At 43.6% G+C, this 18,037-nt stretch overlaps 1 protein-coding gene across 1 annotated transcript in view; it reads right to left on the reverse strand.

The window, feature by feature from the left end:
• TEDC1 (tubulin epsilon and delta complex 1) overlaps nt 1-18,037 on the reverse strand; it is a 425,884-nt gene that overhangs the window by 369,004 nt on the left and 38,843 nt on the right. The gene's annotated exons all lie outside the window — the stretch shown is intronic.

The following is an 18,037-nucleotide window of genomic DNA, read 5'->3' on the forward strand; positions in this document are numbered from 1 at the left end:
CCGGATCAAAGCCCCCAGAAAACAGCAGGGCTTATCAAGGGGAATTAACACTCTCCTGCTGGAGGAAGGAGTGGGGTTAGAATCTTGAAAGCCACCAACGACTTTCTGATAGTTAATGGGAGGGAACCTCCCACTGGTGCCAATGGAATACGCTCAGAATTCGGTCTCTGCCACCTAGCAGAAGGCTCATTTAAGGATCTGCCTTTGGGACACACAGCCTTCTACAATATAGTACCAGCTTGTCTTACAAAGTGACTCCATAAAGACCAGCCTAGACGTTAAGGTACAGCTCCCAACTTCTTCTTGGAGTTTCCTGCTTCAAAAATGTAAGAACAGGAGTCAGAGCCTTCCAAGTGCTTGGCCCTCAGCTGTCAAGCAATTTCACTTGACATTTCAGACCATAGCTAATTCTAACTCCTTCAAATAGTCAGTAAAATATTATCTGTTTTGCTAACTGCTTCTACATCGATTTTTTACTCTATTGTGCGTAGCACCAAGATACTTTGGTAGTTATGGGCTCAATAAATAAATAATACATTTTTAAGGAAATGTGAAGGCCTGGGTGAGTGGTGGCCAGCTCACAGAATAACTATACCTCAACCAGACCCAGATAATCGAAGGAGATACCAAGTTAAATTCTACCCAGAATGCTGTACAGAGCTGGGCAGGCAGTGGGATGGTTTCTTTGTTGACAGTAACAGGTTCAGGGATGCTGTAATATCACTAGATTCAGTGGATGCTGCATCAGTTTTATAAATCTCCACCTCTCTTGACAGACCCCTACACAGACAGGGAGTGCTGAGGAGAAGCATGAAGGGAACAGAGAAAGGACCAGTACTGCTGTGGACCACCGTCAGGAGTTTTGGGCATTCACCCACTCCCAATTTGTACTCTGGAACTGTGGAGTCTTTTTAGGGCTGGTGATAACAGTTACTCGACTCTCTGCCATACCATTGGAGACTGAACTTGCTAGGACCCAGAAAGAAGAGATCCTCTGGATTAATGATGGACTGGTCCTGCTCCTGTTACAGTGCCTCGAGAAGATGGTGCTGTAGACTCCAGCTGATCCTGCAAGTGGTTTCATGTCTTGATGACCATGGAGTTCCTCAGCTGCTTCCCACTTGCGACAGAGGAATAGTTGGGTGCAGTTCAGGAAACCACCAGCCTATGAAATCATCAGGATGGGGGAGGAGAGCAAAACTATGGCCCAGGCAGCTCAGCTGCTGCTATAAGGGAGAAAGAAGCTTTTGTGCAATAGGTTTTTGGCAGCCTAAAAAGGTCAGGAGGACCCAAGCTTGTGGTCCAGAAAATTGAAAAAAAATGCTTATTTCCATTGAGTAGGGCTGGAAAAACCTTGCTTTCTGTTGCCACCATTTATATGGCATTTTGCAGCACAGCAGCAGGTGCCCTGGTACAGGGGCCACTTGCTACTCAAGAAACATCTTAAGCATTACTGCACTTTGTACAAACATCTGCTTCCTTTGTGAAGGTGTCCACTCCAGGGGACCAGTATGCAATCTTGCACATTCAGAAAACATTTCGCAGAGAGGTGGAGAAACACCTTGGATCCCTCACAATTGTAAATCAGAGAAAACTGCCTTGCCAGACCTGCAGGAGAGAGTCATCTGGAAAACACCTAGAGAGCCAACTATCTCTTTTCCCATTCCTTCTCGCTGCAGAAGAAGCGATCGAGGTTGACAGAAAGACAGTACAACAAAAACAGAAGGAGAACAGGAGAGAAGTAGGATCTGGGTCCTCTGCTTGGAACAGCATAGCAGGGTTGAGCAGGTGAAGGAGCAGATCAGACCGCCCTCCTCCATGGGCATTCCACATAGTCTAAAGTGTGGTGCACAGGCCCCCCAAGGTGGGCAGGAGCACCAGCATCAGAAAAGAAACATTGAAACAAATACTCAAAACTACTGGGACAGTTTTATTAAGAAGAAATGAGTGCAGGTGCAAAATAGGACAGTAGCACAATATTAGCAAAAATAAAGGGTTCAGGTTACTAAGCAACCAGGACATTGACAACCACCTCGGATCAAGGAGTGGATCCCGCGACCTGCGCTTTATTGAATGGAGCCTGGCTATATTAAATGTTATGTCCACAGATTAACACTTAATGTTATCAAATGTATGCACATTTTTTCTAACCATATTTTCTGATATATTTTATATCTGTAGGAATTAGGACCCTATTTCGAGTTTGGTGGATGGAAAACTGCCAAACTCCTGACAGGGTGGCTGCCGCCTACATGGCGACCTCTCTGCTGGAGTTATTAGGAGTTTGTCGCTAGGTCAGCGAGTGGAAACCTAGCCTAGCAGGAAACAGGCTACAGCACTGTCTCCGGCTCGTAATCGAGCGGGTGGCAATTCTGTAGCCTGCAGGGTGCACCAGCAAAGCAGACAATGAACACTGCAAGGGTGCTGGCCAGGGGGACCTGCACTGCCTATGCCAAGTGCCCCTGGGGCCCCCTGCACGAGTTCTCCACTAGTATTTTCATGGTAGTGGTACCGCCATGAAAACACTGGCGGAGAAGGGGGTTGTACTCCCCAGGGCAGCGCTGCCCTGATGGATTAGGACCGCCACCACCCTGCCGGAGCTGTCAGTTCCCTGGCGGCCTAACCGTAAGGTTTGAAATGTGTTGATCAGACCACAGCATTAGCAGCGGTTCAACCGCCACCCGCGAACCTGGCGGGCAGGTTGGTAATGAGGCCCTAAGTCTTTAGGTTGTCCTAGAAGTAGGCCTCCTGTTTATGTCAAAGTCTGTATGCTTGGTTTTTACCTTGTGGAATGTCAGAAAGTATGTCAAAGCTTCTTTATTGATACCCTGGTCTATTAACCGCTCGGGTGCCCTGGACGAACTGGTCTTGCCCTTGGCTATAGTTGCTGTGTGACGAGGACGAGACCAGCTCGTCCTGCACCCGGCTCATGGCAGGAGCGCTAGCGCTCCCCCCCATGAGCCTCCCACCCACTCCACCCCCCACCAGCGATGTCTGATGACGTCAACGCATGATCACGCTCTAACCTCATCAGAGGTCGCCCCCATCGCGCTTGAAGCTATCAGAAGAGAAATGCTTAGGAGTAAATATTTAGTATAATCAATCACATTACTGGAACTGATACACAGGAAGTGACCACACAAATTACCATCAGTAACAACGTAAAAAAGCAGAAATACATATAAAATGGTAACTCTGAAAACTACCATATCTCTGAAACTATAATATAGAGGTGTTCGCATTAAATGTAGACAACATATCATCCCAACACAACAGCCACAAATCACCTATAAGGCATTCGAAGCGAGTCACCAAAACATAATGGCTACTGGTAGCAATATTAAGCAATAGCTATGTACATAATACAGAGGCTCCAGACATTTTCATGCATTAGTGTTCTTGGGGATCACATGAAGGTACAACAGGTGATACATTAAGCTATATATATTGCTTAATGTGTAAAAAAAATAATAAGTGTCAGGGCCCTCTTCAGGAGGCCACGGCAGCTTGCACCAGCTGTTGCCCCTGCGACACCTACTAACCATCACAATTCTACAAGTTTGACAATTCATACTATTCCAGGCCCCTGAAGCTATAAGAATGGCTTGGGTGGCAAGTATTTGTCATTTTTAATTTATACTGAATTAATCAAAAAAATTGTTGTTGTGCTTATCTCTACAAGTGGCATATGCATCAATGTCATCATACAGCAATGCTGGTCAATGTCCATAGCTTGAAATTAGCATTAGAGACCCCAGCCTGAAATTTGTTACAGCAGACAGGGGCAGTCATGCTTCACAGATGCCGATCGACTACACGTGTCAATAGACCCTGCCGTGTATAAGCATCATTGGTCATAATGAGCTTCTCCATCAATGTCCACACACAGAAATGCGCACTAGCAAACCCAAACAGCGATGCACTGATGTCAGCAAACAGTATCAGGCATTAATCAAATGATATTCATCAATGACCAAAGTACACATTTTGAGTCAATTGGCCTAGAAAGAAATAGGCATCAAGAGTCTAACGGCATCAATGCCAGCTGACAGTATTAGGCATTATTGATCACCAGACACGGTATTCATCAATAGCCCAGGGAGTAATGCGAGTGAGAGGGACCAGCGAGTCCTATATGTTATCATAAACCGTATGTGCTTCAATGGCACCAGACTCTTAGGGGCACTGATGCCAAATGACAACATGGCACCAGATATAATAATCATCAGTGGCCCCACACAGTAGTATGTGTAAATGGGATTGAACAGTAAAAAAAGTATCAAGAGGCCAGACAATATTGTTAATCAACGGCCTCAAGCAGTAATGTGTAGTAACGGCCCCATTCGGGATTAGTCAGCAATGCCCTTATCCAGTGTCAGATATTAAAGACACTAGGACATCTTGGGCATCAATGGTTTGGCAGTAACCTGTAGCAATGTCACACAACAGTGAAAAGCTTCAGTGTTCCCAATATTAACATACATTGATAGGTCCAGGAAGCAGCAGTAACCCTAGACCGTAACATGCATTGGTTGCCATCAGAAGCAATGCATAAATAGCATAGGCAGTCATCTGCAACAATTGCTCTAAACAACAAAATGTAGCAGTATCCCTTGACAGTAAAATGCGTCAGTAGCAAAGGCAATACTATGCATCAATGACCCAAGTAGCAAAATTAATCAATCCCGCCAAGACACCAATATGCATCAGTGCCACCTGGAAGCAATATGCATCAATGCCCCAGGCAATAACAAGTGTCAGTGGGCCCAGTCTGTAATAGGCATCAATGGTACAAGCAGGTTTGTCGGCCCCGCCCCACCCCCCCACAAGGATAGCATGATGGAGCTTTTTGGATCAGGACAAGACATCCAACAAGAGGGAACAAAATGAAAGACGGAAGAGAAGGAGGTCGCAATGGTTGGCAAGGCAGAGGAAAGGGTGGCCAGATGGAGAAATAGATGGATGGGTGGATGGGGAGATGGATGAAAAGAAAGGAGAATGCACAGAGAGCAGGATGGAAAGATTCATGGGTAGTCAGTGTTATAATTACAAAACAGAGATCTCAGGAACTATAGGGTTGCAGGAAATAAGGTTAAATCATGTTTGCTGAAGTCTTACCACAGTTGGAGTGCTAGGTATGATGAAGATTATGATCAGGATAGGAGGAAAGGTGGTGTGTGCAGTGTTGAACACAGCAACAAAACTAGCTTGAATTTTAGGGAAAGCAGGATTCCTGAATCGGCAGCCATCTTGGGGGATATTGTATAAAAAGAGAATGGAGCTGGAGTCTCCCTGCTTCTCAAAGCAGTTTGTGGTTGACAGTCATCGGAGGCTCACTGATGAGGCAGTATCTGGTAGCAGGAGAGCTGGGTTGGAGCTTTGACTTTCTGCGCTATCTAGGCCAGTCAGATTGTTCTTCCGATCAGTTTTAATTTTCAAGGATATATAAATATATACATGTCTTGGCTCGGCTTCAAACATGGATATCAGATAATCATATCCTAGATGATGTACAGGTGGGCCTTAGGGAGAAAGTGAACACGCTTGACCAGATCTTCTGCTGCAAGGGGCCATGTTGGAAACATGTCACCCTGAAAAGGACCATCTATATGTAGCATTCATTGATATCAAATCGGCTTTGACCTGGTGCAGAGGGAGAACCTTTGGAGGGGTTTAGACTCATATGGGCTACCTGATGACTTTCTTTGGATCTTAAGAATACTCCATACGAACACCTATGTCAGAGTAAGGAGGAATATGGGAGGAGACTTCACGGATAGGATCCCAATCAATTGGGGAGTAAAACAGGGCTGCGTACTTGCTCCCACACCTTTTAGTCTTTATATCAAAGGGGGCAGTCAATTGGCTATCTAAATGTAAACACAATGCACCTAGGATAGCAGGAGTCTGTATAACTATTTTAATGTTTGCAGACAACACTATATTAATTTCAAGAAACCCTGTGAGTCTACAGATGGAACTAGATGCCTTTGATGCATTTTGTAAGAACAGGGGCCTAGAAATAAATCCCTCTAAAACAAAATGTAAGGGGAAAAATCCTCAATCTTTTAGAGGCAAAATGAAGTGGGAGGGGTCCCTGATTGAAAAGTTTGGGTATAACAGTCACAGATACTTTGACTTGGGGATCTAAAATGTGGAAGAGCAGAGCAGCACTGAAACAGTGAGCACTGTTAATTGGAAGAAAGTACAAGGCAATTGCAGGCAGTGCAGTGATACCTACTCTAAAGATTTATACGGCAACGGTACTGTCAGCGGCTACTTATGGGCAGAGATTTGGGGATATGCTGATGGCACAGCGCTGATTACAGTAGAGAATAAATTCATCAGGGGTCTTTTTGAATCCTCCCCTGCGTACGCCCCTCGTTCCCCCGAGAATGGGTCTAGATCTAAACGGTCTACATTTGGTGTCTTCCCTAAGGACTCCGATGTATTGGATGCGGCTTTTGTCTACTCAGGAGCTAATCATCTATAAGGAATCCCTAACTGATTTAATCGCTTATGACCAACAGGTTCGTACTCCATGGCTTAAATATGTTAAGAAGCAGTGTGAACTTATGAAAATGGAGAAACTGTGGAGTTCCCCATTGGAAGGGATAAAAAAAAAAATGGCAAGCACGAGTTGAAAAAGGCATATTGGGAAAACCTCTTGATGAGAATTTGGTCAGATTATAAACAAGGAAAGTCTAACAGGACAGTTTCTGGGGAATAAACCCTCTCCACATTTCGAGTCATATGGATAGAATATATCCCCTAGCGGTAAAGCATTTATATGTAGTTTAGATCTGGTTCACTACTTTCAAGAGTGTTGACAGAAAAATGGGACAGAACAGGACGTACCACAGTGCATTTCCCATTTTTGCCCCCAGGAAATGGAAACTGAAGATCACTTCCTACTTTTCTGCCCTAGGTATTGATTGACACACAAGAAATTGCTTTTCCCAATGTGAAAAATGATGGGAATAAGGCACTACTGAGAGGCGCAGAGAATTTTGGAAAATGATAGGAAGGAAGTGATAGTCTTTGGGGTAGTATGTTTTTTGCAGTGGGCACGGAAGATCAGAATAAAAGGGCTGCCTGAGGGGAAACTGTGACTGGTCCTACTCCAAGGAGTTTAAAACTGTATAGACGTACATCACAGCTCTAAGAGGTCTAACGGGATTGCCCCAAGAGCTCTGGTTATCAAGTTCCTATTCACTAGAAAGAACCCTAAAGAGGAATTACTACAACGAGTGTCATACAACTAGGGGTTTGGGGATATAACGCTTGTCGAATCCAGTATGTTTTATGATCTGCATTATTATGTTTTGCTTTGGGTTGTTTTTTTAAATATTTATTTATTATTTTTAAATTTTGTAATACAATTACTGTGAAAAAGGCATGGCTGGACGGCCTTGATTAACCTTAAATCGGCTAAGTCTTTAGCAGGGAAGAATGACCCTTTAAAGCACATTACTAAGGTTGTCCGGAGGTATTTGCTGCTAATTTAATTAATGGTCTAAGCAGAAGACCCATGAGGCAACATTGATTATTTCATGCCTATGTTTGTGAGATTGTTTTTAATGTGTATATAACTTAGTATATTATTATGTATAATATGAGTACATTGTACTTTTAGGGTCTGTTGACCGAAATTAAGATTATTACTGCTATATCTGTGTGTGTGTGTGTGTATATATATATATATATATATATATATGGAAAATGTCACTTACCCAGTGTACATCTGTTCGTGGCATTAGTCGCTGCAGATTCACATGCTGTGCACATCCCGCCATCTGGTGTTGGGCTCGGAGTGTTACAAGTTGTTTTTCTTCGAAGAAGTCTTTTTTCGAGTCACGAGACCGAGGGACTCCTCCCATTTCGACTCCATTGCGCATGGGCGTCGACTCCATCTTAGATTGTTTTCCCCGCAGAGGGTGAGGTAGGAGTTGTGTATGCTAGTAATAGTGCCCATGCAATGGAGTGAATATGTATGTACATAATGAAGTTTAAAGTAATATATTTACAAATTTACAAATGTTCAAGATCAACTTCTAAACGGCTACAGGCTCCCGGGGAGGCGGGTGGGCGCATGTGAATCTGCAGCGACTAATGCCACAAACAGATGTACACTGGGTAAGTGACATTTTCCGTTCAATGGCATGTGTAGCTGCAGATACACATGCTGTGCATAGACTAGTAAGCAGTTATCTCCCCAAAAGCGGTGGTTCAGCCTGTAGGAGTTGAAGTTGTTTGAAATAATGTTCGTAGTACAGCTTGACCTACTGTGGCCTGTTGTGCAGTTAACACATCTACACAGTAGTGTTTGGTAAATGTATGAGGCGTAGACCATGTTGCTGCCTTACATATTTCGTTCATTGGAATATTTCCTAGAAAGGCCATGGTAGCCCCTTTTTTTCTGGTTGAGTGTGCCTTTGGTGTAATAGGCAGCTCTCTCTTTGCTTTAAGATAGCAGGTTTGAATACACTTAACTATCCATCTAGCAATGCCTTGTTTAGAAATTGGATTCCCTGTATGAGGTTTTTGGAAAGCAATAAATAGTTGTTTTGTTTTTCGAATTAGTTTTGTTCTGTCAATGTAGTACATTAGCGCTCTTTTGATGTCTAATGTATGCAGTGCTCTTTCAGCTACAGAATCTGGCTGTGGGAAGAACACTGGTAATTCTACTGTTTGATTCAAGTGGAACGGTGAGATCACTTTTGGTAAAAATTTTGGATTTGTCCGTAGAACTACTTTATGCTTGTGTATTTGAATAAATGGTTCTTGTATGGTAAATGCTTGAATTTCACTCACTCTTCTGAGAGATGTGATGGCAATCAAAAATGCAACTTTCAATGTTAAGTATTGCATTTCACAAGAGTGCATGGGCTCAAAAGGTGGACCCATGAGTCGTGTTAAGACAATGTTGAGGTTCCATGAAGGAACTGGTGGTGTTCGTGGTGGTATAATTCTCTTTAGGCCTTCCATAAATGCTTTTATGACTGGTATCCTAAATAATGAAGTTGAGTGCGTAATTTGCAGGTAGGCTGAAATTGCGGTAAGATGTATCTTTATTGAAGAGAAAGCTAGCTTTGACTTTTGCAATTGTAGTAAGTATCCTACTATATCTTTGGCAGATGCGTGTAAGGGTTGAATTTGATTATTATGGCAGTAATAAACAAATCTTTTCCACTTATTTGCATAGCAGTGTCTAGTGGTAGGTTTCCTAGCTTGTCTTATGACCTCCATACATTCTTGTGTGAGGTCTAAGTGTCCGAATTCTAGGATTTCAGGAGCCAAATTGCTAGATTCAGCGATGCTGGATTTGGATGTCTGATCTGTTGTTTGTGTTGTGTTAACAGATCTGGTCTGTTTGGTAGTTTGACATGAGGTACTACTGAGAGGTTTAGTAGTGTTGTGTACCAAGGTTGTCTTGCCCATGTCAGTGCTATTAGTTTGAGTTTGTTTTGACTCAATTTGTTTACTAGATATGGAAGGAGTGGGAGAGGGGGAAAAGCGTAAGCTAATATCCCTGACCAGCTCATCCATAACGCATTGCCCTGAGACTGATCTTGTGGGTACCTGGATGCGAAGTTTTGGCATTTTGAGTTTTCCTTTGTTGCAAATAGATCTATTTGTGGTGTTCCCCACATTTGGAAGTAAGTGTTTAGTATTTGGGGGTGAATCTCCCATTCGTGGATCTGTTGGTGATCCTGAGAGAGATTGTCTGCTAACTGGTTCTGAATTCCTGGAATAAATTGTGCTATTAGGCGAATGTGGTTGTGAATCGCCCAATGCCATATTTTCTGTGTTAGGAGACACAACTGTGTTGAGTGTGTGCCTCCCTGTTTGTTTAGGTAATACATTGTTGTCATGTTGTCTGTTTTGACAAGAATGTGTTTGTGGCTTATTATGGGTTGAAATGCTTTGAGCGCTAGAAATACCGCTAACAGTTCTAAGTGATTTATGTGAAACTGTTTTTGCTGTATGTCCCATTGTGCTTGGATGCTGTGTTGATTGAGGTGTGCTCCCCACCCTATCATGGAAGCATCTGTTGTTATTACGTATTGTGGCACTGGGTCTTGGAAAGGCCGCCCTTGGTTTAAATTTATACTGTTCCACCATTGAAGCGAGATGTATGTTTGGCGGTCTATCAACACCAGATCTAGAAGCTGACCCTGTGCTTGTGACCATTGTGATGCTAGGCACTGTTGTAAGGGCCGAATGTGCAACCTTGCGTTTGGGACAATGGCTATGCATGAAGACATCATGCTTAGTAGTTTCATCACCAGTTTGACTTGTATCTTTTGATCTGGATACATGGTCTGTATCACATTGTGAAATGTGTGAACTCTTTGTGGACTTGGAGTGGCAATCCCTTTTGCTGTGTTGATTGTTGCTCCTAAGTATTGCTGTGTTTGACACGGCAGAAGGTGTGACTTTGTGTAGTTGATTGAGAAACCTAGTTTGTGGAGGATTTCTATGACATATTTTGTGTGTTGTGAACACCGTCTTAGCGTGTTGGTTTTGATTTACCAATCGTCTAGGTACGGGAACACATGTATTTGCTGCCTTCTGATATGTGCAGCTACTACTGCTAGGCATTTTGTAAAACTTCTTGGCGCAGTTGTTATTCCGAATGGCAACACTTTGAATTGGTAATGTATCCCTTGGAGTACAAACCTTAGGTACTTTCTGTGTGAAGGATGTATTGGTATATGGAAATATGCATCCTTTAGGTCTAGTGTTGTCATGTAGTCTTGTTGTTTGAGCAGTGGGATTACGTCTTGTAATGTAACCATGTGAAAGTGATCTGATTTGATGTAGGTATTTAATGTTCTGAGATCTAGTATAGGTCTCAGACTCTTGTCTTTTTTGGGTATCAGAAAGTACAGGGAGTAAACTCCTGTGTTTATTTGTTGTTTTGGTACTAACTCTATTGCTTCTTTCTGTAGCAATGCCTGAACTTCTAGTCCTAGAAGATCTATATGTTGTTTTGACATATTGTGTGTTTTCGGTGGGATGTTTGGAGGGAATTTGAGGAATTCTATGCAATAACCATGCTGGATAATTGCTAAGACCCAAGTGTCTGTTGTTATTTCCTCCCAATGTTTGTAAAACTTGGTTAGTCTCCCCCCCACAGGTGTTATGTGTTGGGGATTTGTGACCTTGAAGTCACTGCTTGTTTGGAGGAGTTTTGGGACTTTCCTCTATTCCTTTGAAATTGTCCCCCTCTATATTGTCCCCGAAAACCTCCCCGCTGATACTGGCTCTGGTAAGTGGGCTTTGTTTGTGAGGTTGTGGCTTCTGTGGTTTGCCCTCGAAACCCCCCTTGAAATTGTGTCTTTCGAAATGTGCCTCTGCTCTGTGGGGAGTAGAGTGCGCCCATGGCTTTGGCCGTGTCAGTGTCTTTCTTAAGTTTTTCGATCGCAGTGTCCACCTCCGGCCCAAACAACTGCTGTCCGTTGAATGGCATATTCAGCACAGCTTGCTGTATCTCTGGTTTAAATCCTGATGTACGCAGCCATGCATGTCTCCTTATTGTTACTGCTGTGTTGACAGTTCTAGCAGCTGTGTCTGCAGCATCCATTGCTGACCGTATCTGATTATTGGAGATACTCTGTCCTTCTTCTACTACTTGCTGCGCTCTTTTTTGGAACTCCTTGGGTAAATGTTCAATAAGGTGTTGCATCTCATCCCAATGGGCCCTATCATATCTGGCTAGCAAAGCTTGCGAATTTGCAATACGCCACTGGTTTGCTGCCTGTGCCGCCACCCTTTTGCCTGCAGCATCGAATTTTCGACTTTCTTTATCTGGAGGTGGTGCATCTCCTGAAGTATGAGAGTTGGCTCTTTTGCGCGCTCCTCCCACTACAACAGAGTCTGGTGTTAGTTGTTGTGTAATGTACACTGGGTCTGTTGGTGGCGGTTTATATTTTTTATCTACTCTTGGAGTAATGGCTCTCCCTTTAACAGGCTCCTCAAACACTTGTTTGGAGTGTTTTAGCATTCCGGGTAGCATAGGAAGACTCTGATATTGGCTGTGTGTGGACGACAGTGTATTAAAAAGAAAGTCGTCTTCAATGGGCTCTGAATGAAGGCTGACATTATGAAATGCCGCTGCTCTTGACACCACCTGTGCGTAGCTTGTACTATCCTCTGGTGGCGATGGTTTAGCTGGATAGCATTCTGGACTATTATCTGACACTGGTGCGTCATAAAGGTCCCATGCGTCAGGGTCATCTTGACTCATTCCTGTATGAGTTGGGGATTGCATCATTGGTGGAGTGGCTACCGGTGATGGTTGCGGAGAGTGATGTGGGGATGGTGGCGGTGTAACTTGTTTAGCCACCTTTGCGTGTGGCTGTTTGTCCTTGTCTTGGAAGGCAAGCTTGCGTTTCATTTTGACTGGAGGAAGAGTGCTGATCTTCCCTGTATCTTTTTGAATAAAGAGCCGTCTTTGTGTATGATCTGGCTCTATTGTCTCTAATTCCTGTCCAAATCTATGTGTCTTCATTTGTGTGGACAGTCCTTGTTCCTCAGTGTAGGAACTTGTTTTCGGTTCCGAGGCCGGATATTTCGGTACCGAAACCTTTTCGGCTGCTTTTTTCGGCTCCAACAAAACCTTCTTTACTTTCGGCGTCATGCTCTCTCGGTGCCGACCCGTTTCAGTGCCGCTGTCTCGGTGCCGAATCTTCTCTGAGCCACTATCTCGGGCCCGAGATTGCTGTGTGCCGGTATCTCGAAAGGAGTCGGATGACTTCAACACCAGCTCGCCCTTTTTCGGTGCCGATGAACGGTCACCTATTTTTCGGGTTAAGCCATGGCCTGTTGGCGGTGGCGTCCCCTGAGCTTTAGCGCTTTTCTCATGAGTTCTTGGTTTCTCCTCAGAGTCCGACTCCTGGGTGGAGAATGTTTCTTCCTCCTCCTCGAAACGCTCTTGTCCTGTCGGCGCCGACGCCATTTGCAGTCTTCTTGCTCTTCGGTCCCCGAGTGTCTTTCTGGACCGAAACGCTCGACAGGCCTCACAAGTATCCTCCTTGTGTTTTGGTGACAAACACAAGTTACAGACCAGATGTTGATCTGTATATGGATACTTGTTATGGCATTTTGGACAGAAGCGGAATGGGGTCCGTTCCATCAGCCTTGAAGAGACACGTGGCCGGGCCGACCAGGCCCCGACGGGGATGGAAAAAAAAAAACCCGAAGGGCCACCGGAGCTCTTCTTAATTCGGTGTCGATCTGTTGTAACTAACCCGATACCGAACGCAAACAATACCGACGATTTTTCCGAGATTCTAACTAACTTTCCGACCCGAAACACGGAGCGAAAAGGAACACGTCCGAACCCGATGGCGGAAAAAAAACAATCTAAGATGGAGTAGACGCCCATGCGCAATGGAGTCGAAATGGGAGGAGTCCCTCGGTCTCGTGACTCGAAAAAAGACTTCTTCGAAGAAAAACAACTTGTAACACTCCGAGCCCAACACCAGATGGCGGGATGTGCACAGCATGTGTATCTGCAGCTACACATGCCATCGAACATATATATATATTCAAAAACAAACAGTTGCAAGTAACTTCACCACCGCACTCCAGGAGGAGACTTTTTCCTTTTTCATTTTTATAGCAGTAAAAAAAAAAGTCACCATCCTTCACCACCGACGCGTTTCGACCTACTGGTCTTGATCACAGTAAATTAGTCCTATCTCAATGTCCCCTATTTATAGTGTCTCTCCTGTTAGCGGAGAAAGCTATTATCTGGTTAAGATTTATAGACGATCTATTTATCATCTGGAATGGGACAGAAAAGGAATTCCTGCAATATTTTGAAAAACAATCAAAATGATATGGGCTTCCAATTCACATACAATATGAGCAAAGAACGTGTCCAATTTTTGGACGTGATGGTATATGTAGAGAACAATCGGATTCAGACAACCCTATTTCGGAAGGAAACTTCGACTAACAATATTTTGCATGGAGATAGTTTCCATCCAATGTCATTGAAAAGAAGTATACCTTATGTAGAATTTGTCAGGATAAAACTAAATTGCTCCACGGAGAGAGAAATGGAACAAAAATTTACTGAGACGAGACAAAGATTTCTCCAAAGAAAATATAAATATAAAGACATTAGATCTGGGGAATTAAAAGCAAGCGCTCGAACCAGAGAGTAGATATTGAACAAATCTGTGATGGCGAAACCTCAGAAAGATTCCACTATCAGATTTGTAATGACTTATACTAAAGAGAGCCATCTGATCTTGAAAATTTTGAAAAAACATTGGGACGTCATAAGGAAGGACCCTGATGTGGGTAAGCTGGTGGGTGAAAAACCAATGGTTACCTATAAGAAAGTACCATCTCTACAGGACCTTCTGGTCAATAGCCACTTCCAGCTCAAAGAACAGTTGAATTGGCTCTCAAGGCAAACTATTGGTTTTGTGTGTTGTAAGAAGTGCAAAGCATGCCGCATTGTGATTAACGTGAAGGAGTTTGAGGACTCTGGTGGTAATAAGATGACTATCAACAGAAGGATCACGTGTAATTTCCAATTATGTGGTATATGTAATTCAATGTACATGTGGTTTGCGTTATGTGGGCAGCACAATTTGTCCTTTAAAGAAACTCATTTTAGAACATATTAGAGCTGTGCAAAGTAAGGACCCAACCTATGCTATTGCTAAACACTTAATGACTCATGATGGAGCTAAATGAACAGACATGAGATTCTTTTGTATTGCAATTGTAGATAGAAATGAGAGGGGAGGAGATAGAGAGTTACAACTGAGACGGCTCGAGTCACGGTTTATAATACAGCTCAAAACCAAGAGTCCGAGGGGCCTTAATGGGGATGAAGAATTACATTATCATCTGTAATTTGAGGAGTAATAACGTTCTTTTTAACAACTACTAGATAATATCTGATGATGCATAGATTGAGGGCATTCATAGGGAAACATCAATGAAACAGTGAGGTAGATTTATGATATATGTGATAATCTATGAAAAGAGAATAGTAAGTGCATTCATCTATTATTAGGAGTATAGAAATTATAGAAATAATTTCATGGAATAAAGATAGTAGTCCCCATAGGGTAGGCTTAGAAACGGACTTGGTTATCATTATGTGAACAGCGACATTCTTTGCACATATTAATTTATGTAATTTTTGGAATGGTGGGTAGTTTTGTGGTCAATGGGATCTTGGTTTTTAACTTATAACACTGATTTTATTTTTAACAGACTACATGTCCCATAATGCATTAGTAGGGGCAACAGGAGAGACACTATAAATAGGGGACATTGAGATAGGACTAATTTACTGTGATCAAGACCAGTAGGTCGAAACGCGTCGGTGGTGAAGGATGGTTACTTATTTTTGACTGCAATAAAAAGGAAAAAATCTCCTCCTGGAGTGAGGTGGTGAAGTTGCTTGCAACTGTTTGTTTTTGAATTTGTGGGAGGAAATGGTCCATTCCTCAGACCTGCACCAGCATGAAAGAGCGCGCCATAAGGAGGACCAGTTTGTTTGTTCATATAATAGCAGTCCAGGAGGAAGTGTGATGAGCCTCACATCAGTATTTTGTCTCTTTCCCTTAACCTTTTCAACTACGATTGGGCTGCTGAGATTTCTGTTACAATTAGAAGTCATGGTCTCTCTGCTGAGGTGAATAGGACTAGCTTTGTGGCACTCATGCAGATTGTTAAATCAAAGTCAGTAAGCCACGACAGAATGATGGAAATAAGGTTGGAGAAGGATGGATGGGTTATAGGAGAAAAGTAAAGCCGGATGGAGAGAAGGGTGGGTAGATGCCAAGAAAAAGGATGGATGGTTGAAGAGAAGAAGTTGTCAAATGTACCATATGCAACACTGATTTCAGAACTCTCCTGAGGAAGCAAGAGAGTGCTGGGCTCAACTGCCTCACTCACTCAGTGTCACCAGGGGTATAGTTCAAAGTGGGGGTATTTCATTTTTCTAGCTAATTCCTTGGTTACAAGGCAGCAAAGTACAAAATTGGCATTAGACAGCATTATGCATCATTGCAACATTACAGCAATATACGTAAAAGGTTATAGACAGTAATATTCATGTGTCCCCCCCCCCCCATACAGAAATATGCACCCATACTACTCAGAGCAGTATGCTTCATAGGACTGAGGCAGTAATATGAACTAATTCCCCCAGAAAATCAATATGCAACAACGACCCAGACAGTAATATGCTTCTAAAGCCCCAGACATATGTATGAATCAATGGCCCTAGGAAGCAACAGGCATGCATGGCCCAAGCAGTAGTATATAGTGTTGGAATGGCCCCCCTTTTAGCAGGGTTAACCCAAACTTTTTGACATCCTCCTCCTCTTTTTCTGACCTTGTTTTTGTTGGCTTTATGACTCTGAGCACCGTACCACTGCTAACCATTGCTAAAGTGTATGTACTCTCTTCTCTAAATATGGTAACACTGGAGCATACACAATTGGCATATTCAATTTACTTAGAAGTACCTTGTAAAGTGGTATACCATATACCCAGGGCCTGTAAATTAAATGCTACTGGTGAGCCTGCAGCACGGATTGTGCCACCAGCTTCAGTAGCCCTTAAACATGTCTCAGGCATGCCATGGCTCCCCTGGCTCTTCCGACATTCATGGTGTACTTTAGCGCTGGGATGCCCCCGGGTAGCCATGCGCTCTACAAATCTATAAACTAAACTACATCTATTGCTGAGCCTGGGTGTGTTGTTTCACTGCCCCTTCGACTTGGCTTTTAAAACCCTATAAAAGCCTTAAACTCCCCTTTTATTACATGTAACTCTCCCCTAAAGAAGACCCTAGGAAGCCCATAGAGTAGAGTGCATTGCAAGTAAAGGTAAGACATGCACCTTTGAGTTTTACATGTCCTGGTAGTGAAAAACTCTCAAATTAGTTTTGCACTACTGTGAGGGCTACTCCTCTCATATCCCAGCATTAGGAATTCCTTAATATACTTTAAAGCTCTAAGTAATGATCAGAAAGGAGTAGCTGCAGCATGTCTCATATCTTTTGAATGGTAATGATAAATCCTCTTTACTGGTAAAGTTGAATTTAACATTACTATTTTAGAAATGCCATTTAGAAAGTGAGCATTTCTCTACTTTTACTGCTCTGTGTGCCTTGCAGTCTGTCTCCAATACACACCTGGGTCAGTGACAGCTACACTTTGTGCATTCCCTCTAGAGAGCCATGAACACAGGGAGGGTGGGTGTGACAGAGAACTCATCTGTATTCCTATGCATTGTGACAGCTGTTCCTGGGCAGGAAGAGGATGGGGGAGCTAACACTTACACTTCAATATGCAGTGTCCTCTGTCCCACACAAAGGGCTGATTGCCCCCAACTGATAGCCTGGAGCCATGGCTGGGTTGAAAGGTGGACCCCTGCACTTCAATGAGCTGCTCTGAAGTCATCCCCACTTCAAAGCACATTTGGGTAGAAGTATTGGGGCTCTGACCCCACCAAATACGTACACTCCTGGACCTGGGAAGAACTCTACTGGAGTAAAATCTGCTGTGCTGTAAGGATTACCACTTTGCCTGAACTGACTGTTCTGAAGAACTGCTTGTCTGCTTTGCTGAGCCGCCCTGGTGCCTGCTGATCTCTGCCCTGCTGAGGACAAGGACTGGACCCATCTCACTTGAACCCAGAGAGACTCCAAGGGCCTGCTGGCTTGTCTCCTGTTTTCTGAAGTCTAAGGGACACAAAACATTTCCTGCAACTCTCCTGGTGCTACTGGCCTTTGCCTTCTGTGAGTTCTGTCCTTGCCTGCGGTGCCCTCTCCAGTTTTGGAGCTCAGAAGCAGGTTTTGCACCTGCTTTCTACAAAAACCAATGCATCGTCACCACTGGGCCAGTTAGAACCGACACATCAGCCCTTCGATGCCGACACAGAGGGTTATTCGATGACACCAGATCCAAAGCCTGCATGGCCAGATGAGAACACTGCGTGGCTCAGAGGCACCGCAGCACTTGTATCTCAACGGAGCTTGATGATTATT

This window comes from Pleurodeles waltl, chromosome 9 (genome assembly GCF_031143425.1).
Source record: "Pleurodeles waltl isolate 20211129_DDA chromosome 9, aPleWal1.hap1.20221129, whole genome shotgun sequence".
NCBI classification, from domain to species: domain Eukaryota; kingdom Metazoa; phylum Chordata; class Amphibia; order Caudata; family Salamandridae; genus Pleurodeles; species Pleurodeles waltl.